We start from the raw sequence: 27,416 nt of genomic DNA, 5'->3' as shown, positions 1-27,416 counted from the left end.
ATTAAAGGAAAAGCTAAAGAGCCTCTTTGGGGAAACAGCAGCCAGAATCTCTCTAAAATGTTCAGAAAGATATAGGAGGAGGTTCCTGCAAACCTATCAGTCAGCTTCCAAACTCCCCAGTGAGGGCTTGGAGGCTGGGGATGGTTGGCTGGGGATTAGGTGGAAGCTGTTATCACAGGCTGGCTAGGTTATGCATTTCCTTCAATTCAATCCCTGCTGTGCACAGGGCTGCAATGTACCTAAGAGGGGCATGTTCTTTGCTTCCCTTTTGAGCCCTGCTCTGGCCAAAAAAGCCTTTATCGGAGAACACATTTGAGTACCGTTGTTCATTAATGATAACTGAAATGGAATGCAACCTCTTTTTCATCTCCATTGCCTCTGCTGTAATTCCTCATGGAATAAAATCTCCTGGGACTTTGCAGCACTACAAGTTGATTCCTAAAGGAAATTTAAATAAACATTCCCTAAGTTTGATAGAAGTAATCAGTTGGGTTTTTTCCTTTTGATGTCTACAGCCTGAAGTTGCAGAAGGTCTTAATCTCCCAATTTAAGAGAAAGAGAGCGAATCATCGCTGCAATTTTATGCTTTTTTCTTGAGCAGTTGCCTGCTTTTCTTTCATTTATTCATTATAATGACCAGAGGATTGCAACCAGTCATTAGTATGGGAGGGAGCCTGGGTGCTGTTCTTGTGGGAATTCCACACTCCCTGCAAGTCTTGCATAAGGCAGACTTTCCCTCAGAGTCAGTACAGGATTCCTTCTTGCCAGACACTCTTTTCCTTTAGCAATGGGACCATATGAGGAAAAAGTAATCTTTATTCCCCACTAGAAAACCTCATTCTTCCTCCTCAAACCAGAGATATGTTAAAACTCTCATTATGTAAACATAAAACAGCACTTTAATGAAATTGTCAGTGTCTTTTTATGATGTCCCGATATTCTAGTTTGACAGGTTTATAAAACAAGGTGGACTTTGCCACTCTCCTTAAAGTGTAACACCTTCCCTCTGCTAGTTAATGACATTACTTAAGTAGTCTGTGTTATGACACTGAAGGTCACATGTTCAAATTCTGCTGATGAGTCAAAGCAAATGTCATCGCAAAAGCAATGGCTTCTTTTCTTACTCATTTTTTATCTGAGAATTGCTGCTGATGAGCAGTTCACAGCCCCCTGGCATGGATGCGTCAGCAGGTGCCATTCTTCTTTCAGTACTGGAAAAACAATCACTTATGTAATTCTCATACTGCCAAAAATCCACACCACAGACGAACCATCAAAATACCAGCTGAATTTACTACATGGTCAGATGAGCAGTCAGAAAACAAATACTTATCTGCAACTGAAAAATAAAAAAAAAGGCCCAGAGCTCATAGAGGCAAAGTGGTGCAGTATTTTATCAATATTATATTCTAAGGACAGATTTAGTGACCAGGACTGTATTGAAAGGATTTAGTTATCTTTTGGACCATAAACTCTGGAGGGTGCACAAGTAATGAGAGAAAATCATATGGAGTGGAACACGAATGAACCCTCGTTTGCAATTGTTTGCTTTTAATTTGCCTTGTTTCTGCTTGTGAACAACTGAGAATTAGACTGTGCAATTCACTGAGAGGTGTAGAATTACAGTCCAGGTGGGCTTTGGCCAATGGGGAGTCAATGTCCCAGAGGAGAAGAGGTTTTTGGCATTTCCAGGCTGCATTGAGTGCCAGACTGTAGTGGCTGGAAGTCCTCAAGGACAGTAGATGTTCCAGTGGTAGGTGTTCCCATTTCTCCCTTGTTTTCTCATTTATCTCTGCTCACTCCCTATCATTCTGTCTTTGCCCTGCCAGACGCCAGAGGGATAATAAAACTCTTCAGTGTTGTAACATTAGCCTTTACCACAGGACAATAGAGTTTTTCCAAGTAAAAAACAAGGCAGTACTTGTACTTAAGCTTTTCAAGGTAGAGAAAAAAGCCAGGAAACACAGTGAAAGGAAAAACTTAAAAAGAGAGAAAGATGACCAATAATATACTCATCACGTGGCATCTCTGCAGTAGAGAAAAAAAACTGCTCTATAAAAGAGATTGTCTGTTCATGTGAGGAAGCTGACACACAAAACCAGAATGGATGGCCACTCCTCTTCTAGAAAATAGCCTAACTCATTCTCACTCTCTGACTCTCCTGGAAAAAAGAGGAGGATTGCTATGCTCTGTGAAATAAGTATTTTTCCTATGAAGAAGTGAGACAAATTAACCCTGTCTCCCCTTCATATGTTTTTTTGAACCTAGTTGCTAGCTGTGTCTGGGGTCAGCACGGGTGAGACCTGTGAGACACTAAAACAATTCCAACCACTGAACACATTTGTACCATGACACAGATTTCATCAATACATGGGAAGTCCCCAGGATCAACTAGGAGAATATTCCTTAGATTCAGTAGATAATTAGAGTCAATCAGAGCCTTGAGCTCAGCATTGGAAATGAACTTACACCTTGTTTGTTCCATGGGCGGTGAAGCAAAATGCAGTGGAGTACATGAGAAGTTTACCTGAGGCATGTATTATTACTTTAATGTGGCAAAGCACAGCAGGAAATCTTGACTATCATTTTGACCAAGATTCCTCTTATAGAACTGATGTTCTCATGACTAGAGCAGGTCCACGCAATAAGAACACAATTTTTTCAATGTCAATTCACATGTGACAAAGTTGTCAGATTTTAAGCATTGTAGCTGCTTTTTTTTTACTTTTCCTTTTTTTTCCCTATGCACAGTTATATGTTAGTTATGACCATAAATGCTGAGCAGCAGGATAAAAGTAGCACAGAGGGAGGGGGCAAAGAAGAGTAATTGCAGTAGCAGAGCAATTGCTATAACAAAGCAAGTGCAGTAGCAAAGCAAAAAAAGTTGATTGATCTGAGGGGTATATGCTCAAACTCCCCCATAAAATGGCCCTGCCTTTTCCTTTTGAAAGATATAATCCTCCCTGCATATCAGTACCAGAAAACATTTAAAATAATATAGTATTAAATAGTCAGAACAACTTATGGAGGTGGACAAAGTAAAGCTGTTGTGGAGGCAAAACTGGGAACAGGAGCCAGTGTGCCCAATTGGCCATGCTTCTGCCAGCCTTGACTGCCCCAAAGAGCCTGCAGAGCCTGGCAGAGTGCCTTTAGTGCACTGCTTGGTGGCCTTTCCTGCACTCTCATGGAATTTTTTTAACCATTGTAGGCCTGGACTGTTGTACATGTCTTTTATGGCAGGGTGTTTTATAATGGTGTTATGCTTTGGCCTGCTGCTGATAACAAAGCTTCGAGTCCACAGGTCTGTATCATGGTGCAAACTGGGCAAAGGTCAGGGCTGGTGACATGGGAGCAATGCTGGTTGTTTTCAGTATGAACATTATCCATTGTCACACCCTGATGCAAAAAATATCCAGCTGTTTTAAATGTGAAATTTGCCATTCCCCACCTTTTAGAGAGGTGATTTTTTTTTCCTATGAGACCAGAGAAGTCAGACAACCATGAGGGACAGGACGTTATATTAAGCCTCTCTGCTGTGTGACTGTGTTTAAAAGAATGAGGAGCATTTCATTTTGCCTTGAATTGGATTCCTAGGGTAGGATTTATCTTTCCTAGCTTTATATGTCTGCCAAGTCAATCATCTGTATCTGAGCCAGGCAACTTCAGCTGCCTGTGTAGTCAATTGAGGAGAACAGGAGCTTCCAGAGGGCAAATCACTCAGTCTTATTTTAGAGTCACATAGCAGTCAAGAGGAGGACCAAACATCTGCAAGTTTTTCACTAGATACTGTCTCTGGTTTGGTCCCAGGGACAAGACATCCATAGGCAGCCAGGGCACATCTCCAGGAGTCCAGTTTATGAAACCCAAGATTATTTGCAATATGATAGCATGCAGCATGTGGGGATGTCTGTGGGAGACCCATTCCAAACACGCGCTCCTGATGTAGGCAAAGATGGAAATAGAGACACACACAGTCTCATCTTTATAGAAGACAAATCTTTAGATAAATATCAAGTACAGGTTGTACCCAACAGGATGTCCTTATGTACCACTGACAAGTGTAGGTGATCCACTTGCTTAGCACATGCACTGAGGAAATATTCTCTTATTCATTAAGGAGTAGACATGAATGGTCTTTGAGGAGAGAGTATTTCTTCCTTTGCCTTCAGTAAACTACTTCTCTGTGGACATAGAGACAACCTAATTTGGCACCCATGAACATCTTGTTCCATGTTTTAATCAGTGTTATTGTTGCTATATATAAATATTATTGCTATTTACACTCTGTTTACAGTAGGCGTAGCCAGGACAAGAGAATGGTAAGTGGGAAGTGCAGTGTGCAGATTAATTCCTGATTTATTTTGATGTAGTTTCTGCCATAATTAAATAATTTTGATGGTTCTCCAGATGTAGTAGACATACAATTGTAAAGATCACTGTCTTTGCTGATCCAACAGCTACACAGAGAGTCCAACACAACAGACAGGGCAGAAGGTACAGCATGATAGTGAATAATTTTGTCTCTGAAAGCTATTTCCACATACTCAGTTTTTCCAAGTTGTTTTATACTCTCTCCACACACACTCCAAATGGCTATTGCTCCATGACTGTGTTTAGGGAAGCTCTTTTTGCTGTTACTGTGTGTGGCGAGTCAGGCTCAAGCTGATGAAATCCTCAGTGCTTGGAGGAGAGCTATTTAGCATGGACCTCAAGTCAATAAAAACTCATCTAGACATGACCCCCCCTTTCACATAAACTAATGTCAGGCTGATTTTCAGTAGTTCTGCAATCTCTCTTCCTCCACTGAGCCCAAACTTCCCCTGTGATAATGCAGGGATATACCTTGCAGCAGTGGGCCTCAGGTGAGCCACCTACACTGGCAAGAACAGAGTGCGAATAGAATGCACTGGGACTTGGAACAGTTCTCTGGACTTGGCGTTTAAAAATAGCAATTAATCTCAGTGAAAATGAAAGGGAGACTTTATGCATGTTGATTTGAAGTGGTAATTTGGTACCTCATTCTGAAAACTGCCAGCAGGACATTTGCATGGTGCACAGTGTCTCCGAGCAGAGTGCAGGCTTGGTGTCACATGCTCCATGCCAGAAGAGTTGGAATCTCTTGGGAAATCTTTTGTTCTAACATTATTTAAGATATGGGTTCAATAATGCCCTTAATGAGAATACCTAAAATGTACAAAGGGTCAATCACCCTGTAAAGGAAGAGGAAATAGTTGCAAAATGCACAGGGAGGGGCTAATGTTAGAAGTCCAAGGAAATGTGTTGCCTTAAGAAACTGCTGATGTCTTCTGTGACTAATGTGTTATTGTTCATAGAACAACACAAGTTATAGACTTGCCCATGCTGCTAAATGAGGCATTGAACCAAACACTTCCGTACCTTAAAGAAACCTGTTATTTTTCTTCTGAAACTTACATGTAAGAACCAGATTCAAGGGAAAACTTCTCATCTCTGAACTCCTGTAATGTCTGAGAAAACAGGAAGATATGAAATAGTGAATCAAGGGGAAGAAAGTCTTGTGTTCCAGCAGCAAGTACATTTTCTCAGTCCAGGAAAGTAGAGTTGTAACTGTGCAACTTTGAATTTGCAACAGCATTCTTGCACTCAAAATTGCCTGAAGGAGTTTGCAATCAAATTCACGCAAGTGCAAAGACAAGAGTAGCAGTTTCACTACAAATAAGTTGTGTTGAATGGTGCCTCTGTGTGTGTGTGTGTAATAAAAATGATTTAAAGTATTTGAACAGTAAAACAAAAGAGGCTTACTTCATGAGAAAGTGGAGGGAAGCACCCACACTGAGAAAATGGGTGGTGAAACATCCAGGAGGACCAAGATCCCGAGCAAGCAGTCTGCCTGGAGCTATGAGAATACATGATGCAAAGCACCTAGAAATGTAGTTGGAGAGGAAAAATCATTTTAGGTCTGCTGTTCAGGAAAAAGTAGCAGAATTTTTTTGGTTCTATTATTGGACATTTGTAGTAAATGTTGCTTGACAACCAGAAATATGAGAGTGGGCAGTAGGCAAAAGGTCAGAAGTGAAGAGAGTCATCATTTGTGAGTCATCATTCAGGTAGCAGCTCTAAGAACTGGAGCACATGAGGTCATGAAGAATCGTATACATGGAAACCCATAACAGATCCTCCTCTCCTTCAGTCCAGTTCTGGGCCCCTTTCCTCAAGGAAGACATTGAGGTCCTGGAAAATGTCCAGAGAAGGGCAACAAAGCTGATGAAGGATCCAGAGAGGAGCTGCTGAGGGGCCTGGGGATGTTTATTCTTGAGAAAAGGAGGTTGGGGGAGGCATTGTGACTCTTTACAACTACCTGAAAGGTAGTGTGGCAAGGTGGGGGTTGACCTCTTCTCCCATAGCCTCAAGCTGTGCAAGGGGAGGTTCATGTTGGACATCAGGAAGAATTTCTTCATGGAAAGGAATGGTCATTAAGTATGGGACCAGGCTGCCCAGGGAGGTGGTGGATTCACCATCACTGGAGGTGTTAAGAAATGGCAGGATGTGGCACTTAGAGCTATGGTCTAGTTGACCATAATAATAATCAGTTAGAGGTTGGACTCCATGATCTTAGAGGTCTTTTCCAAAATGATTTTCCAAAAATCATTTTCTAAATGATTCTGTGTGAATCATGTTTCAGTTAGTTGGAGTTATTCAATTTCAAAGCCAGAAATTCTTTAAGGTCCTGGTTGTCTTCCATCTACCTTCAGCACCTTAGATCCCCTTCTTCTTTCACTTTTACAACATAGCCATGCTGAAAGCAAAACACAGCCAGCTCTTACACTCCAGAAAGTGCCTCAAGCTACCTTGTTTACACACAGAAATATCAGGTGTAATATCTGAAACACATTCTCCTCCCAGAAAGTAAGATATTGAGGTCAAAGCTTTGGAATTCCAGTGGTGCTCTGTGTACTTAGCAGGTACAAACAGGAACATCTCCCAGTCACGGTTCACTACTGTGAAAGAAGGGCAGGTAAGTGTCAGCTGCCTTTCTGCTTCTCACACACAGGATATTCAACTGTTTACCTGTAACACAGCAACTAGATACAGATTTTGCAGAAATGCTCAGAATAACTTGTTAATGCTTGTCACATCATCAAAACTGGCAAATTTATTTTTTAAAGTAATCAGGCTTTATGAATTTGTAAAAAAACCCATGACATACAAAAGATGACCTTAATCCTTGAATGCCTTTGATGCAAGCTCGTTTTCTGCTGCTCTACATAGACTGCAAAGCTGATACTTTTATTTTCTCTGTACTTGTTAGTGCTGAGAACATTGCTGCTGTGGTCCATATTTCAGACTACAGGGAGCCTGAATTCCTGTATCCCATTCCACATTAGTTTACAGAGACACTCCTTAGATGACCATTTACTGAAAAAAAATGGAAATTCTCCTAGCCCCTCTCTTTCTTGGAATAGGTTTCATATGCATACACAATCTGAAAGAAAACAAGTTCTACATGAGCTAGTTTATGGAAGAAGGTCACGACATTTCCATCGAAAGGATGTGATCTTGTTCCTGTTGAGATTACTAGTTAAATTGCCATCAGTTTCAGTCACTGTTAAAGTGGACTGTGAACAAAATCCAGAATGGCTCCCTAAGCTACCTAATAAATTTTATGCAGTTGTTGTCTTTAGGTATTTGGGTTTTAGACAAATGATAGAGATATGGAAAGTGGAGAAACTAGAAGAGAAACAGCGAAAACTGTTTTGTCTGGACTGAAGGAATGCTGTTACAACATGTCCTTTAAATAATAAATTGACATTGTGAGCTGAAATGAAAATGTTTTCCTTTCTCAATTTCACTTTGAAGCAAACACTTTTTTGCTTCTTTCTTCCTGTGAAATGGAAAATTTTCATTGGAATTTAAATGTTCTTGTGAAAAAATGCTGTGCTCCCATACTCCCTCCATGTTAAGCAAGCAAACTTTTTCCCAGAACTGACAAACTTTGTTTGTTCACCATTTCAGATTTCCGATCATATGTCAGGTACATCATCAAAAATCAGAGACAGCTGTTCCTGCTCTGTTGCATATAAAGAGCAAATGTAAAGACAATGTTGCAATACCCAAGTAGGTAGTAAGGCTTTTGTGGTGAAGGTGAGAATAACCTCCTCAGGCTTTATGACCACTCTGGTAGCCTCTGAATGTCTTCTGTGTGAAGATGCTGGGGTACAAGCACCAGGGTTATGACCCTTGCATCTGGCTGGGTTTATTTTTTGGAAGAACACAGATACGAGATGAAGGTCAGTGAGAGGGACAATTCTCCCCCTTTGGGACAATCACAACAGGAGCAGAGCAATCCAGGTGTCCAGACCTGAAAGTACCAAGGACACAAACTCAGCTATGACTCATGTCTAACAACAGACCCTTCTGAAGCAGCAGCAGGAGGTGAAGTGGCATGGTCATAGATGACCTCAGATGCCTCTGGATAGGCATTTTAATTGCTCCTGGGGTGTTTTGGCTTCCCCACTTCCTGCCTACTGATGTAACTCTGGCGATCACTCAGCCTCTGGAAGCAGCGCTGGAGCATGAAGCCACAAACTGTTTTTCCAGGGAATCATCCTCTGCTGGAGAAAAACAGCTTCCCAGTCACTGTGGGCTGGAGGGGCATTGAACTGCCAACCATGTTCAAGTGCAGGTTATTACCTGCTCTTGGCAGAAAAGTAATTCATACAAAGCCAAGCAAGCAACAGCTCTTCTTACCCATGCTTTATTTTTTCCTTTTGATTGTGGCTGCTAATTGAGGTGCTAGCAGGGCTGTGGTCACATCAAACCTAACATCAGATTTGCTACTGCCTCTATGATGAACCTTGTGGTGCCCAAAGGAAGCCTAAGTGCTGAAAGGAGAAGCCTCTTCCAAGAGGGCACAGTCCTAACAAGAGAGAAAACAAGACAAAAGCTCATTATTTTTAGGGTCGACTATAAATACAGATACTATTTTTAGGTATTTTTTACTCCTGATCTGTTTTACCTGCAACTGAGTGTCTCCATTTGGATGTCCTCAGCTCATGTGCCTCTCACAACAACTCACCATGGAAATCTGAAAAGGGCCCACCGCATTTGGAGGCTCCAATACAATTACTGCAAGTACAGAAAGATGCACAGGGCTGTGTAGCTTGACCATTAAATTGTATTAAATGGAGACTACGAGAAAGCCATAAGGAAAAATGAGACTATACATCAGCTTCTATAGTATTGGGTTGTATAGTAGCAACCCAGACAAATTAGGCAACCACATGGGAAAATTAAACATCATCTTGTTAAGAGCTTGTTTTCAATACAGTTCTTAAGAGTGCAGTAAGACCCGGACAAACAGAGGCTCTTTAGTTGTTATCTACTCACTGGGTTGCACACTGTGAGGACTTCTTTAGTTATTTTGATTTGCTCTAACTCAGCCCCAGGGAGAGAAAAATGACAGCATAATCAACTTCAGGAAGTTAGTTGTGTGGATGAAAACATAAGGCATGAAGTAGTATGAAGACACAATGAATCTGTTTTAAACTGATAATTAAAAATATTTACGGCTTGAATCTCTTCATCAATGTGTTTTTGCTATTATTTTCAGTGCAGTGTGGCATAAGCAATCTATGAAACTGTCAAATTGTAAGCTGGGTTTGTTTTGGTAACATGATTACTTCCTGTGTCTGTGACTACCTCCCTCTGATCGATGGTGGGAACTCTTGAGGAAGTTTGGGGTCAAACATATGGAATTACTTCAATTGACTAATTAAGCAAGCTTAGGATGATGTTCCAGCCAGAGGTGTTCCTCATACATGGCACTTAAATGTATGTGTATCTTACAAGCACAAAATGACCAGATCAGGAAGCTGTGTCATACCTCCACTTTGCATAATTTGCTCGTAGAGTTTCAGTGGTTTGTGACACCACCACAGATGAAGGAATTAGAATGCAAACTTCCTTTAATTATGCAAAAAAAATACCCAGCATGGCACTGCTTCCAGAAGCATTTAACATCTAGCAGTTGTGGGCAGTTCAAAAGGTCAAGGAATTCATGCTAGCTGTGTTTATACTGAGATAGGTATTTGGGCCTTCCACATATTTCACCTTTCCTTTAATGTCCCCATCCTTCAGCTCCCTCCTTCCTGGGTCCTCTTAGCAATCACATGCCACTTGGATGATCCTTAGAGCACTAAAATGCTTTTCATGAAGCTCCTACAACAGCAAATATGGATCCCTGATACATGATCTGACATCCAACCCACTGACTGTTGTCAGGGGCTTCCCTTTACTCACCCCCTTTTGATTACATTTGTTGTGTGCCGATACTTTAAATCAGAGCCTTTCTGCTGACTGGCATGTATCTGCTAGGGACATTTGGTTTAGGTGACTGTGCCTTATCTGGTTTTCCCCTGTAATAGGCGGTGGGGAAAATCCCACCCACAGCAAATATTTAGAAGATATCATTACCTGCCTATCTTTTTTTTGCATTGAGCATCCTTTGTTTGGGACTTGGAAGAGCTGCATGATTCAGGAACAGGAAGAGTTGGGACAGACAGACTGGGACTATACAGGGTACGGAGGAAACTCTAAAGAAGAACAATGTGTCCTGTGTTATGTCCTGGTTTGGCTTCAGGGTACTAAGTGAATTATTCTCTGACCCTTGGACAGGAACTGCATATATGTCAGCCAAGAGAATATCTGGGCAATACCTGCGGACTGATTTGCTTTCTTGATATGCTGGTTTCCAGCCATTCACCTAGCTCTGCAAGAACTGCAGACCCTGTTACTGTGATTACAGTCGCAGAAGGACTTTTTGGTGTTGTGGGACCAATGCTTTGCTTTCAATTAAAACATTTCTAGTTCTCTTAAACATGTTATTGGTATTTTGAAAGGAATATATATTTTTGCAAATGTTTAGAGTACAGTTTACATTTCAACTAAACCAACTTTGTGTTGGACCACTGGCATAAAAGAATTTTCAGATGATGCTAAAGTGATTACACAGTATTGATCTATAATCCCCAGAGCAGTAGGGGGACACACACACACACACACACACACACACACACACATACACACATGCATACACGCTCTGAACATTTACTATTAAAACTGGAGAATTTTTTTTTAACAAATTAAAAAGTGCATTGCAAGAGGCTTTCTGAACTTCTGAAGAAAGTTTTAAAAATAGTAGTGATGGTTTCTTCACTAGTAGCCAGGTAATTACTTGAGAAGTACTTTCAAGGGGAGAGAACACACACCCTACAGGGTCAAGCTGGTCATAGCCTGCAATCATTAGTTAATGAAGCAATCCATCAGGACCGGGCACTTGGTGCTTGAGTGATGTTTATTATGGCAATAGTCATTGAAGTCAATGTGAATAACTGTGACAATGGCCCTGTGGAATTCCAGCCTAATTTCCATATCAAATCATTTTCAGTGACAGGTGAAAGGGTAAGGTTTCTGCTTGCCAGGTACACAAAGTCACAATGGGCAATCGAGGTTATGTTGATGCTTTCTCTTTAATACGTCACCTATGATCAAGATATTGAAAGGCAGATTCTGCCTTCAGATAAAAGCATTCGAATTTGTCATCTTAAAACTTTGTTCCTGGGAATGCAGCAGTCACTGTGCTCAGATTGTATCTTCAGTTGTAGCTTGGGTAATCTTCACAGCAACTTGCACAAGAACAAAGAGACTAGTTAAGAGCTCTCTCAGCCAGTTATGCATAGGATGAAGTGAGGGATATCTACATCTGTAGCCAACCTGGCTATGCTAATGTAGCTCTTTTGCATATCTTTTCATTATTCCTATTAGTAGCATCACAATCAGCACTAAATACCATTTTGGCTATTTTGATAAGAGAAAAAAGGTGTCTTTTTTTTCCCCCAGTCATTTTGCTGGCTGGATCTACCTCTGAGCAATGTATTCACAAAGTAAATAATGGTGAAATCACAGACTTAGGAAATAGGAACAGAGTTTCCATAGACAGCAGAAAAAAACATTTTTGAATGGAGAATCTATATAAATTATTAACACAAGGCTGGTCTGAGATCTATTATTAAATATCACCTCCTGCTAGTGCAAGATGCTCCATCTCATATAAATGCACCTGTGAGTTCTGAAGAGGGAAACTCTAATGGACAGTCTGATAGATCACATAGATTAAACTTGTTGCTTTGGGGATTTGGGACATGCTAGAGCATAATAAATCCACATTGGGTATGACCTGTCTACAGTTTGCCTTTTAAGAATCATTCAAAGGTTTGTCCAGGAGCACCAAGCCACCACAGCAGTTCATTGAGTTTGGACAACTCTTAGGAGAACACTGAGTTTAGAAGAAGGTCACATTTAGGATGAGAGCCATCAGACAAATCTCAGATTTACAAACCTAACATGTAGCCTCTTACAAGGCTACCCTTACTTTGTAGGTGCTGTTCTCAATAACTACATCCCTAACCTGATTCCTCCCTCAGAATGGGTCTTCAGGCTCTATGTGTGCTCCGAGGCCTAATCTGGGATATGGCTTGTGAACTGTGTCCAGAGCCTCCCTCTCCCTGACTCCAGAACTAGTAATGGTATCTATTTAATCCACATGCTTTCTTCCTATGAAAATGTGAGGCCTTGGAGTCTACAGTTGAAATTCCCTTTCCATCATCTCCAGGAGGTGGCCCAGCTGGAGGATTTCACATACTTTGGGGGATTACTTCTCCCCACCTTCCCTCCTGAATCTCTGCCATGGAAGACACAGGACTGCAGCATCTCAGGGCCTGGGCTGCAGGCCAGGTCTCTGCCTAATGGTTATACTCACTTGGCACACATAGTAGAGGTGGATGACAGACCCAGCTCCCTCAGCTCCTCATACATTGAAGTCTTCATGGCTGAGGAAAAATACAAATTCCAGGAAGACCTCAGCACCTCTGCTTCTGTGAATCACTGAGAGTAAACTCTGCACACTATGTATTTGCCTGCAGTCTCCTTTCTTTGCTTCCTTTTGTTGCGAGTTTTGGGCTGATCCAGTATCCACCAATTCAATGGGAATCTTGCCATAATCTTGGATGGACATTAGATCAGGCATCATCTGACTGGAAAAAGTGACATAAAGCTTCTAATAACACAGATATTATGGATAGCTTGGCTTTATGCAGTGTGTTTTATCAGACAACAAGTAGTTTTAATCTGTGTGCATGATTTGCTTTTATGAACCACTGAAAAGCAACCACATGTGGGGAGAAATGTGACTGTGGTGAAACAGTTCACAGCAGAATTTTGTTATGATAGCACATCTCTCCAGTTCAAGAAGCTCCAGGCAGCAGGTGATACACTAAAAACACAGTGACTATGTGCAATGCAAAGACAGGTGAAAAGCGTGATCTACATTGTTTTTGAAATCTGAATTCATTCTCATGTTGGTATTTTGAACAGAAAAGTTCATTAACAATTCTTTGGGGTGTTTTTCCTTCTTGTCTCTCTTTCATGAACTTTGACTTCTGAGCAAGTTCAGTTTCAACTGTCCTGTTACTTGGACTCACGTTTCTTATTTCATCCCCCTTTGCTTTTGCAAAGGACTAGTAAGTGAAATGGATGATCAGTCTATGTCCATAGTGTCACATTTTTCAATAAAATACCATTGAAAAATTCTTTATATTGTTCAGTTGGAGAATGAAGAAAGCTTTACATATTTCAAGTTTTGAAACACATTCTGAATCATTTGCAGATGGGCTAAAAATGCAAAAGGAGTATATTTGCTCTAAAGAGACTGTGTCTGTCCCTTGAGATATTCTAATATGGGAACTTAAAGAACAAAACCCCTGCTCTTTCCTCTCTCTTTCAGGCAATTGTGTTCCAGCACAGTGACACTAAACTTTTGGATTACATGCACCTGTCAACAGTTACTTGCTTGCTTGTTTGCTTCATTCTCTTAACAATTATAAGTGTTTTTCCCAGAGATGATATGTTGTGATGAAGAGATGCTGATTCAAACTTGCCCTGATACAAACACGGAGAAAATGAAGAGCTGTTCCCAAAGAGCTGAAGCGGGACAGATAAAAGGATTGAGTGAGTGTTAACTGTTCAGGTCATCCACGTGTTTGAACAGCTGAGTTGAAACCCACGGGGTTTGTGTTACGATAGGGTTGTAGCCGCAGGGTACCCAGAAAGGGCACTCAGAGACTGGAAAGAATTTCTAGGAGGGATTTTCACTTCTAGAATGAAAGCAGTGGGATTTAATTTCAGAGAAAACGTTACAGAAGCCTACCCTCCTCTAAACACACGTAATGGAAGTGAAATGCTGAAGCACTGCATAAAAACAAAGACCTTGTCAAAGTCAAAGCACTGAGAGATAGGAGGGGTTTGTCGGCAGATTAGTTTGCTGCAGGCTACTTCCCATATGCCTCCCAATGCTGCCTCTACTGGATTGAAATTTACTTCCATAGGATAATGAATTGATGTTATTACGGATCTGACATTAAGGATGAAAACCATGCAGATAGGATGTAAGTCAGCTGCAGAGAAGGGGCCTGAAAAATGTCTGTCCTTGGGCAGTAACAAAACATAGTAGGAATGGCATTTTCCATCAGATCTGAGCTGAAAGCTTTGTGAAAGATGAGGCAGGACACTAACTCCATTGCTCTCCATCTTTTTTTGTAATATGGTCCTTAATGTCCCTCGTTAGATCTCACACTCAGACTGACTTTCAGTTTGCATAAACTGGCTTTCAGTAGTAAATGTGAACTTCCCAGTTTCCAGCTCCAAACAAACATTACCTAGACTTATTTAATTCTACAGTGCATCTGCTAGATGTAGTCTGTATCAAGATTTCCTTCACCTCAATGACAGTAAGCTTGTGCTCTTCAAAAATACAATTTAAAACATGCACCTGGCAGTGTTAGCATTAGCTTGATGATCTTAGACACCTTTTCCAACCTTATTGGTTCTGTGATTCTAATGATTCTAGAACACTTAAAGCAAAATCTGCCTTTCTTTTCTGCACTACAAACCTGAGGTTACTCTTACATTTCCTAACAATGCTGGTGTTATATTTATTCCCTTTCCAGGTCTGCTAGGCTAGACTTAGCCAAGTGCCTGTCCTAGACTCCCTTAAAAGACAGGATCACTTGGTTATGCTGGAGAAAACAATGTATTGAACTGGACTGAAAATATCACCACTAATGGCTTTTATTTTAAGGTGAGTAATGTGCATATATGGAATGCCAAAAGAACATCATGTTCCTCCATTTTCACATAAAGTTCATGATGTCATACATTAATGTTAATATTTGAAGGAGATTTGCTAATTTATGTACCATTGGCATATATATGATTCCTGCTATAAGAGTGAAAAAAAAATCATTATAATTCTGGAAAAAGTTACAATTTTTTTTGCCCTTTTTTCATTAAGGCAGTTAAATATAAGTTGCCACAGGAACCTAAAGTTTTTCATCATTAACATGAGTTTTATTTGGCTATGTTAAATACTTTTATGAACTACTCTGAGGGGAAAAAAGGAAAAAAATGCCATCCACTAAATTTTGTTTTACATTTATTCTTTTGCAAAATGTACAAGGGTTCTTATAGGTTGTGACAAATAGTGTGTAAAAGAAAATCATGCACCTACTTTTGTGTATGTAGAGGTTGAGGATGGCTCGGGATGGGAATTTCTAGCAAAATCAAGATGCTAACAGTGAGCATTGCTCTTTTCTGTGTAGTCCACCCCTCTGACTTCCAGTCCACTACTGGAAGATCCAAGTTTGGGATGGCTTCACCATCAAAGGTGAAGCCCTACCTTTCAGGGCTGGGAAAGCCATGATGTTAATCTCTCATCACACATTTCTTCGTACCCTGCCACCATTGTACTTGGTCTGTTTTTGAACAGCAGCATCACTGTCTGTGTCAAAGCAGGTTATCTTTTTACTTGTAGTCAGAGACCTGGACAGAGCTTTTCAAGTTCAGTGTTACAGATTTTCTGGCATCCACAGCCATCTCTAAACCATTTTGTTTCCTATGGGTGTTCAGGACACATTCCACATTCTTTTGTCCCATCCCATTAAGTCAATATTTTAAAAATAAATGCATAGGGAAATGGGACCTTTAGGATTAGGCACTGAGCAAGGGTCACTAGCTGTGAACTCTGCAAAAGAAAGCAGGGGATGACGTTGCCATGGTCACCTGTTGGGCCTTTTCTGCTGGTACTGACACAGCTTTAGGTCAGTCAATGTCTACCTGACTGTAGCCAGAATTGGGCTTAAAGACACACAAATGCTACCCTGGGTCACAAAGGCAACATTTTAATCTATTGAAGAATATGGTTATAAGCTTGCATTTTTTAACCAATTTATCTTTTCTTGTCCTCTTTTCCCTTGTATTTGCCCACAAGAATTTCTGGTCTAGTTGAAAATGTTGCATCCAGACAGCCTGTATAGCAGGAATGTGATGGTTTGAATGATGTTGTCCCAGAAGATCCTGAAGGTTCTATCAGGTGAGAGGAGACAGAATCATTGGGGTGTATTGACCGTCATGATTTACATCTGAAAAAGAAGCTGTAGGTTGAAAAGAAACAATTATTTCTTACAGTCTGTTAGACTGTGAACCAGCATCCCAAGTAAAGTGTCTGGAAAACTGTAAAGTTATGCTATTTAAAATCAGGCTAGATTGCATAAAATCTGCATTACATGAATTGCTGTGTAGGGAACACTCTTGCATTGCTTTAGGAAGGGAATAACTTTCTATGTCTTGACCAGTTTTTAGCTTGTACAATAAGAATAATTGTTTTGTTGGCCACTAGACATTCCTTTTGCTGAAGAGATTGTTCTTGGCTAACAGCTCCAGGCAAGATCCACTCTTGGTATGACAGAGTTATTCCAATGAATAGAGCAAGTGTGCTCACTTGTGCCATACATAGTTGTCCATGTAATAATTTCTGTTTAGTAAATCAAGCCACTCTGCCAAGTATCTTTACCTTAAAAAACTAGCAAGAAAGGAAAAAAAATCGTTAGAAGTTTGGCCAACAAATCTCACAAGCTCCTGAGTTAGTCCTACCTTTGGAGTCCTGTACACATGTACAGAGGAATTCTTCATAAGACACAGTATGGCTCACTGTGAGTAATAAAATCGAAGTTCCTTAACCTCTTCATTTTTGCAACATTCTGATTGATGTCACAGAGAAGAATTCCTGCTGTCTGAAAGATGGAAACAAAAGGAAATTTGTATAGAAACATAATTTTTAGCTTATTCACATGTATTCACTGATGTTTGTAAGGTTTTAACTGATGAACTTTAAATGACAAACTTTAGAGAATGAGAAGAAGGAAAATTCTTGGCTTAGTTTTTTTAAGTACAACTGTTTATAACAGTGGCTTTAGCCAGCGATCATGCACCATTTAATAACTGCTGATATAGAGAGTATCACTAACATTTTTTCTGATTGAGGCAAAGTTGAGTAGTCTGAAGTGTTCTTGAAGACTAACTTCCCACTGCCTCCTAAAAGCTTCCTATGGACAGGCAAGATACTAGTATATAAGAAACAGCATTTATTCTAGATTCTGTGACTTGTTTCTCTAGAACACTGGGAAAGGTAACCTTTATTTGGTAGTGTCGACTAGCACAAAAACATTAGTTGGGATTGAGTTTTGCAGAAGCACATCCAGGTTTTCCATCTTGTGCTGATGACAGTAGCTCCAGTTCCACCAAGATGTGCATTGTCTAAAGCCTGTGAAAAGTGAAAAGCATCTGATGATCAGGCCAGCCTTAAGGGAGTGTGGGCAGAGACAAGAAGGCTGTGACAGAGGGGACACACTCTGTACCTTTGACTGCAAAGGGATTAGCTAAAACAGGTAATATAAATCAGGAAAGGGTTTCATGATACAAGAATGTGAAAACAGATTATTGTATCTGATTAACTATGTGAAAACCAAATTTATAAAAAAAAGGAGAGAACCAAACCTGAATTCTAGTTCTGGCTGCTTTCAACAGCTGAAGTAGGGAGTATTTTGGGGAGGAATAAAAGTTACAAATTCAGTCTTCTGTCAAAAAATGGCAGCAAACATTTGCCCCAACATTCTTTGGAGCCTCAAAGTTGGGATGGGTACACAGCAGAGGGACTTCCTGGAGGACTGCCTTTGGTACAACATGGCAAAGAATGATGGACAATCTCTCCTCAGTGCAGTTCCAAGGCAATGAAGTTGAATACAACAACTGAAGTCAAAAGCACTAATGACTAGTTGAAACAACAGATGACCTAAGGACAAGAGCTCAGCCAGCCAGTAACAATGTGGAAATGTCCTTTGCCAAGGTCCATAAAGGAATCGTTTTATTTCCTTTTATAGAGGCAGCACAATATTCACATTTTTTGTGTAGTTATTAAAGTGTCTAAAAAAATGTGTGCTAAGTACCTCAATCAACCAGAAAACTGTAATTTAACACTCTTTTTACAATCTAAGCTGAGGAATTTTAGTTGTTTTGGTTTTGAGGTTTCTTTAGGAAAAAGAGATTAGAAAATGAGCCTTGACCTCTAATGCCCATTTCAAACATCCTGCTTGTTTGATGGAGCCAGAATGTCACGTAGGTATCCTAATATTTCTTATTGCTTATGTCCTGCGTCAGCTAAACCATTGATTGTTTGTTGGTGGCTTTAAAATGAATTCAAGTAAGTCTCATTCTGTTAAGTGGGTTGGTCCTTCCTTCTTCCTGTGCTGGGTTTGCCCTTGTCATTACAGGCATACAATAAGAAGACTTCTCTGCCACAGATGTTTACAATACAGTCTGTAAATAATGGATTCCATTGTTTACTCAAAAAAATACTTTTTTTTTATGCAAAGCTACAAGGTTTGCAGAGCTGGCGTCAGCCTCCCCACACACAGAGTCTCCTATTTTCCAGGAAGAAGCCTGGGGCATCCTCCCCACTTGTAAAATGTTTCTGCCAGAAGCAATTTAAAAACATTTGACAATGAGAAACGTGCAAAATGAAGCATTTCAAAGGAGAAGGAGACAAGAAAAAAGGGGGATGAAAAATGGAACCTGCAGGAAAACCCTTCAATATTTGTAGTGATACCAGCTGATAAAATGTTCAAGGTCCACTCTGTAAATGGTGACTCCCACACATAGAATTTGTCTTCAGAAGCAGTAAACATTTATACTAAATTAAAACTCTACATTTAAAAATTTTGTTCTAAGGATTCTGTTCTGCTAGCTTTGTACCAAAGTATCAAAAGAGATAACTCATGTCAGAAAACATTTAAAGCTTAGAAGACGTGAAAAGATGAAGAGTACATTTGTTCCTTTGAATTTCCTTCACTCTGAATTCTGGGAGAGAAATTTATGCTTGGGAGTAGATAGTCTGGATATGAGGTCTTAGGAGTATTTCTTGGGTTATGTTGAGTTTACAGGTGACTTCTGTTTAGAACTCTGCCCAAATATTTGCAGCATTTTTTTCTGAACTGAAATGATAGCTTGACATATACTGGTCAGCAGGAAAAAAATTTATCATTCCCACACCTGTTTTACAATAGCATTTGTTTCCAGAGGCTATTTTTCTACTTCCATGAACTAAAGATTATATAGGCATGATGATACCACACACTGTTACACTCTAGTGTGGGAGTTCTTGGCTATGAGAGCGGAATTCACAGCCTTGTCCGCACCACTTATTTTCCCAGTGCTGCAAACAGAGAGTTCAGAGGTGGGGAGACTGGACACACAACACCAGAGCCCATAAAACAGCCAAGAGGAAAAGATCAAAGTGGGATTTGTCTGAAGCACTATCACACAGAGGGACTGAGATGTTTTCCTGCAGCTCAGTCTGAATAGTATGTCAAGGAGAAAGAGAAAACTGTACTTTCCAAAACTTAAGGCACCTAAGCCACCCATTCAAGCACAGCCAGCCATCTCTTTCTTTTTTTCATAGGCCCTACCTGCTGCTGATCCTGGATGAGATGTTATTGCAACTATTTGTGCTGAATGCTTGTGGTTAAAGGACTTACCTAGAATGCAAAGACCTGTGTGTTTTCAGGTCTCTTCAGGCTGAGGATAACATGGTGTTGCCTGCCATATCCTCAGAAGGTGGTTCATGGAAGGAGACTTGGTAACTGTGAGGTGTCTCCTGGCCAAGATTAGATAGTGACTGTCGGGCCAAGAGGAAGATCACAGGTCTGGAGAGTGATAGCAAACTGGAAGAATGTAATTGTATCTCAGTGAGGTCTCTTGAAAGAGAGATGCCCTGCCTTTATGGGTTTTATTCATTGACTTTTTAATGCAAAATACACAAGTACATTCCAAAATGCTGTTGAAGAATGGTTAGACGATCCAGGACATGGATCATTGATAAAGCCAGATCCATAACAGAGCTGTACAAGCAAAGGCCTGCATGAGCAAAGGCCTGCATGAAAAAATGCCTGCATGAGAATATGCCTGCGTGAGAAACAGGCCTGAGAACAAAAAGGGAGTTTTAAGGAGGTACAGTGATGTGCTGATAAGATGTACTGACCATGAGAAGGGAGGGAGAACTTTGATTTCTCAAGTCAAAACATAAATAATAGAAGCTTGCCAAATGTAGTCTTTTATCTAACCCAATTATGTAGAAGTAAGGATGCGCTTTTATAAGCTTAAATCAATCAAGAACTGACAAGCATGTACACTCACTATATAAGTGCCTCTGTATTGCCAATAAACAAAGCTTGCTTTATCAATCACATTGATTGTCTGTATGTCTTCCCCCACCGAAGTCAGCAAGTAAAGGCTTTAAGGATCAGATAGATACAAAGATACTCACTTTATTCACTATGCCTAAATCGCTTCTTGGATTTGTTTTTAGCCTTTTATTACTTTCATATCCTACCTTGAATGAGAACATTAGGTACCTCCTTTCATACTTGGAGAAGTTTGTCTCTGAGGTCTGCCACAACCCTTAACTAGTCTCAGTTTTACATTCTTTTAAATATTGTTGACATCAGTGTGGTGATCTATCCTACTTGACACCATAATAGTACATCCAAATACATGGCAAAAAAAGGGCCAAGTATCTTTTTTAAACAATTTGTCAAACACAAAGGTACAAACAGCATGAGACCTGCCACGAGACATCATGCATGAAAACATTTCATAAACCTTGTACCCCACAGCTGGAGTGGAAGCTCAAATATCTGCATTGTTTCCTAAACTCCTTTTACTACTAATTTACACAAAATGCATCTGTCCAGTGGTCTGAGCACTCTCTCAAGGTTTTGGGCACTCTCATAAGGTTTAACCATGATGCAGAAAGCAGGCAGCGCTAATGCCCCAGAATAACTTCTCAAAATCAACTTCTTTAGCTATGTCATACATTTCTTCCTCAAAGTCCAATAGAATGGAGAAACCTTCTGGGATTTCCAGGAAGACAGCCAGTTTGGATGCTATTAGAGAAAAACTGTCATGACATTTCTATTTCCTTCTCTTACCAGTAGGCCATGGGGTGTTTTTACCTGTAAAAGGCATGTCCAAGTCCTCTCACTGCAACCAGCTTGTCTGTCTCAAGGAGAGGAGAGCAGTCTCTGGTGTGATAGAGACCCATGCTGTTAAATACCATGGAGTAAGGAAATCATACTTGAAGCACAGCGCAAAATCTAATTAGGGAAGAGTCCAGGTTAATGCTGAATGCTGGTCTAATAAGATTTTTTCCTGAAGTAAGGGTCTGAAGTCAGACATATTCTGCACTTAGTGTCCGAATATATATCTTGACAGAGCAGCTCCGAAATTTTTTTTAAATGCCAACATTGACAGCAGTGGGAAAAGGAGAAGCAGCAGAACTGCTGCTAGTCAAGGCAAGGGGATGGGGACAAGTCAGTGGGGCAGTGCTCACACAGCTCTTACAAGCAGCCAGCAACAGACAACTTAGGAGACCTTTCTGGGTAGGGATTTGGCAGCAAGTTGAAGCAGGGAGCTGTAAAAGTGTCACAGAGCTTAACTAAAGAGTCCAGCAGAAGACTGTCAGTCACCATCATGCACCCAGAAACAGTCCCAGAAGCTACAGGAAAAGGAATGATACATGGCTGAAGGGAAGCTAGAACTCTTGCATAAAGGAGCAGGGTAAGACAGTATTTAGCTAAACCAGGACACCATCTGATTATTAGAACCAGACATAGATTTTGGACAGAAGACAGAAAAATATCTCGTCAGAAATATGATGCTACAAATGTATGTTAAATACCACTACATTTTCAAAACCAGATTCAAATCTGCTGTCTCTATTTTCCCAATTATGCTTGATGCACTCAAAATATTTTGAATTCCTCATTTAGATATATTTTCATGTTTCATTGTGAAGTCAATATATCTAAATGCATCACTAAACTAAATTTAACATATTAATATTTCATAATTTTTTTTCCAACATTATACTTCAGCTTTTCCGCATTACTGAAGGCAAATACTGGTACCTTATCAAATACTGCAGCATTATGAATTAAAAAAATATTTTTCTTGAGATAGCACTAAGAACTTCAATGACAGGGAAAGTCTGAGTGTGTTGAGTTTTTGTTCCAGTTCAGAATGAAAATAAATGTCAAATTGCTGTGAAATCTAACGCAATAGAAATGTTATCCCTGACTGGCTCGCTAGACTGCAATGGCAGATGGCCCTTAGCTGAGAATATTTTGAAGGTCAGCACAGAAATGACAGAGCATAACTGCTACTGATGCCTTTGATTTCAAAAGCAGCAATTTAATCAAGTTGCCAACCAACAAGCAATCAACAGCTGCTTCCTGAAAGGGGAGAAAGGATTAGTGAAAAGGGACATGAGATCATTGCCTTGAAGCATCCTGAGTCAGCAAGTTAGGTGAGAAAGTTTGCTCTGGTCCCAAGACCATCTGCCTCCAGAAATGCTGACTGGGCTCATGCTGAGGCTTGTTCACTGATCAAACACCCACTGGGGGAGGGACAGGGGAGACTGCAGCTGGACCCCAGCATCCAGGCAGCCTGTGAGCTTTGCAGTCACACTTGAACCTAGACTACCCCTGCTGATATAGGGCACTTTTAGATAAGAGTTGTAACAAACTGGTGTATGGAAAACAGTGAGTACAGCTTGCAACAGCATGTCCTCAGATGAACTGCTGATTACTCAGTCACCTGCCTGCAGGGGAGGGCAGCAAATGGCACTGGTGTCTAGCAGGTGCCACTGCTGACACCTGCACAGCCACCAGTGACAGTTCCTGCACCAGTGACAATCCCTGTGGAGAACTGTCTGACCTGCAGAGAAGAGTCTGGAAGCCAAGTCTTGGTGTAACAGCTACTGTAAAAATAATTGGGTCATTAAAATAGCAAGGCAGTGTCTTCCTAGGAACTAAATCAGAGTTTTTAATTGTGATGGGAGTTACAGGGATTAACTGTGTGCGCAATGTGGCCAGACCAAACCAAGATGTATTTCCTGCTGGCTGCCTGGTGAAGAATTGTCTTGGGGCGTTGCTACCATCAGTGGAAAGTAAAACACTGCACTGTCACTGGGCACTGCCTGACACTGAGGGCAGGGAACTGTCTGCTCTCTGCTCCCTTGTGAAAGCTGACAGGTGTGAGGAAAGGCTTCTTTCCATCTCTGATATTCTCAGAAATGGTCTGTATGCCAGCACACAAACACTTTGACTCTTTAATCCTAAACCAAACATTGCTTTATTTTTTATTTTCCATCAAAAAGAATGGCTCCTCTAGCTACATATTTCTTTTTTTTCCCCCTCTCTTTTCCTAACCATTAACAACTTTTGATTTTGAAGGAATAGGAAAAGAGGTTTTTAATCTCAGACATACTGCCTTATTTGCTTCACAGGCAAACTAAAATACCTTCTGAACAGAAGGAGAGGACACAGTTTCCCCATGTCTATCAAAATATCCTATCCATTGCTCCCTCTCCTTTAGCTTGTGTCTGTGCTGCAGGTTTAATCAAGTCCTCTTAGTTCTGTCACTCACAAGCTGAAGTTACATGGAGTCTTACAGAGCCTCATATCTGAAACAGGACTACAGACCACAGGGAAAAGATTTTATTTGTTTTTGAGGTTGGTTTTTTTTTTTCTTTTTTTTTTGTCTTTCCATAGAGTTTGGTCTACTGGTGACTCATTTCTTCTTGTTTACTTAGTGATAAACCCCAAGATGTTAAGAACTTCTGGCCCGGATGATTATCCTGACCTTAATGACAAATTTTAATACCCTTTCTTCCTGTGACACAGAAACAACCTCTTTCTCAAGAAGTCCTGGCTGCTGTGGTAGAAGAAGTTCCTTAGGAAAGCCCAAAACGGTTGTGTTCTTCTCTGGTTGAGGAAAACACTCTTGAGTCACTGAGGAGGCTTTTTTCATTCCACAATATATATTCAAGTGAGGAATCCTTTCCAACCTCACACCCACAGCATTTCTCATCTTCTGTGTGTGGTGTAATCAATAAATAAAATCACGAAAAAACACATTGGGCTTTGAATTTGGGAGAATGAAGTTACAGAAAAGACCATGCTGTGTCCCCAAGGTTCATGAGAAGGGGACCAGGCTGCAGCAATCTGGGATTCTCACTATGTCTTGAAATAGAAAGCTCCAGAGGGAGGAAGGGGGGATGAGAGATGACAAAAGAAGTATTTCAGATGGTGGTCTGTGGCCCTTTTTTCTTCTCTGAGTTGCAGCTGTGGCCTGTGCACACACCTCACTGCTGGCCTCTGTTGCTCTGAGGGTTGTCACAGCAGGGTGATACTCAGATTATCTCCAGGACATCTTTGCTCAGTGTCTCCACAATGACTTTTCCAAAGAATATGATGAATATGTCTCTCAAGGTCTATGGTAACCCTACCAGGGAGGAACTAAGAGACCCAGAGGTGTCAGTACCCTCAGGTATGTGCCACTGCACGTGGCCTTGTGGACTCCCTGCCATCTGTTTTTCAGATACCAGAACCTGGTGCTGTGCTGCAGACAGCTCTGAAGCAGGTCCAGAAAGCCACATTGAAACAAGAAGTTAACCTCTTCCAGAATGCTCTCTTATCACTGACTGAAGGTTTTTGCCACTCAGATTAGGTGACACTGGCTTGGGTGACACCATTTCTTCAGCATTCAGTTTGTCTGGTATGTGTCTGGCTGGCTGGGGTGCAGGCACAGGGTATCCTGTGCTGCCAAGAGCCTTGGAGCAAGGCTCGAAGTCGCTGCCATCCCCAGTAATGCTCCCTGACGACACTTGCCGTTTGCATGGGCTCGGAAAAACCACCAATTACAATGAACCACTGCTCTTCAAACACTGCCAAGGTGGTGAGCCAGGGCGTGGGGAAATATCACTGGACTATGGCCAGCGTTTGGGAATTTTCACTTGACTTGTAGGAATGCAAAGTAACACTTGCAAAAACCAGTCAGGGTGTCAGGTGAGGCCTTTTCTATCCCTTTTTATTTATAACTGTAATATGAACTGTCATGGAGTTCATTTATATATGGCTTTTAGAAGGCAGCTTACAGCTCAGCTCTGCCATAGAAGTCTATGTTTTTGTAAGACCTTATTCTGAAATCGATATTCTTTCCCTCAGTGTAAGGCAAACAGCACCATAAACCAGGTAATTTCTGTGCAGAGCAGTGTACACTGAACCCCTGGAGTAAAGCAATTTGGTCTGGTTTATCTGCTCTTACCTTAATAGGAATCATTTTGTTTCTTGTTTTGGGGGGAAGGAAGAGAAAAGAAGGAAGGGACAAAAGGAATTGCCTCTGTAATTCACCTTCTTTGACAGAGCTAGAAGTGCCTGGATACTCCTTAGAAAATGAAAGAAAAAATTACGGAAGGAGGTAAAGACTTTATCCTTTTGACTGGCTAATATGTCCAATTGCAGCTTTCAAGAAACAGAAAATGAGAAATAAGTTCAGCTGCAGGCTGGACAGTAAGCCCAGACGGGTCTGATTTATGTAGCTTGATTGAAGTATGTATTTGAAGACCTAGGAAAGAGTCTGAAGCTGGCAGCCCTTCTGCAAGTGATTAGTACCCAACCCTGCCTCCACCATAGAACAGCAACACTGCAGGGAGGGACCAAGGGGCAGATATTCCACTTCGGATGCTATAACTGTCCTGGTTACAGAGTTATATAAATAGAGGAGAATGTGCAAAGGAAACAGAGGGAGATTAAGTTATTACTGGATGGAGGGAAAAAATCAGTGAGGTACGAAGCAGCCAGCAGAAGCCAAATGGACTTCATCAGCCCTTCAGCTGCATTCCTACTGGTGCTTGAGTTCCTTTTTCCTGGAGCACTGGCACAGCATTAGCTGACTCTGCATGTCCTGTTCAATCCATGTTTTCAGCACTGACAACTGGCAGTCAGGAATCCTTGGGGCTTCTGAAAACCACTTATAGCTCTACTTACTCTCTAACGACTGTTCACCTTCCCTGTTACTCACCCAGAGCTATATTTCATTGCTTTTATTCCTGCTCTATCTGACTTGTTCTGGAGAGGTTTCTCAGTTAACAAGCAATAGTGTGTCAGCTGTCAGTCAGTATTGTATTATATTGTATTATACTATATTATATTATATAATTTTGTATAATAATTGTGGTGGGCAGTGATGATTTTCATGTAGAAGGATATAGCATGTTCCTCACATTACATAATTATATCCAATTTTAAAGCCTTTGACAGCAGTAAAATCAAAATTTAACCAATATATTATATATATACATATACATATATATGTTACATAGCACATTTTGCATTAAACACACAACTAGGATTACAAAAAGTAAGAATAAAAGGCACCAGATTCTTTATTTGTTTACTGCATCCTTTGCAAAGAAGCTAGCCACAGCATCTACTCATAAATATTGAAAAGGTTCCTTCCCACTGTGTCTGGTTTTCCTAAGGAGGATAAAGAGGAGGATGAACCCATGACCCATAGCTACTGCTGAGCCAGTCACCAGCAGTGAAGGATAGCAAGCAAAAACTATTAGTTAAATTTGGTTTGGATTTGCAAGTTGTGAAAAAAGACACTTAAAGTGTGGGAGATACAGAAACATCCAAGTTCATATCCCCTCTGCCTAGTCAACAACCAGAAGTGCCAGGTCATTTACTATGCAGAAAACAAGCTTAAAAGGCATGTCAGCCAAGTGCTGGCACAGAATATCCTCCAGCTAATGAATCCTGGGCTGCACAATGTGTGGAAGTTACTGGTTTGGGTCTCTTCAATACACTAAATTCTGGGATGAACACACCCTGAGTAGATGGCTCAAGGCTACATTTAAGATTATAATATTTGTCTAGACAACATCATTGGCTAATATCTCAATCTACTTTTAATTGGAAAATAGTCTGTGGTTTTACAAAATAGCATTATTTATTCCAGTTTCTCTCGATTATTTTTTTTAATTAACAATACAGAAAAAAACCTGGACATCTGTATCTTCTCATTTCAGTATATGTATGTTTTCAATTTTTGTGGAACAAATCTTTATGTCTGTTACTCCACACTCATGC

The 27,416-nt window shown here is 40.6% G+C and overlaps 1 long non-coding RNA gene across 3 annotated transcripts in view; it reads right to left on the bottom strand.

Moving 5' to 3' along the window:
- Positions 1-15,557: 15,557 nt before the first annotated feature.
- The window catches only part of LOC138107284 (uncharacterized), a 54,170-nt gene continuing 42,311 nt past the window's right edge, over positions 15,558-27,416 (bottom strand). For all 3 annotated transcript variants that reach the window (XR_011149374.1, XR_011149375.1, XR_011149376.1), the window contains exons 2-3: positions 17,023-17,162; positions 15,558-16,523 (exon numbers count right to left, since the gene is read on the bottom strand). This is a non-coding gene — a long non-coding RNA (uncharacterized lncRNA). The remainder of the gene's footprint in view (positions 16,524-17,022; positions 17,163-27,416) is intronic.

This window comes from Aphelocoma coerulescens, chromosome 3, assembly GCF_041296385.1.
Source record: "Aphelocoma coerulescens isolate FSJ_1873_10779 chromosome 3, UR_Acoe_1.0, whole genome shotgun sequence".
NCBI lineage: Eukaryota > Metazoa > Chordata > Aves > Passeriformes > Corvidae > Aphelocoma > Aphelocoma coerulescens.
Note: the sequence above shows the minus strand (reverse complement) of the source record. Positions and strands in the feature narration are given on the sequence as shown.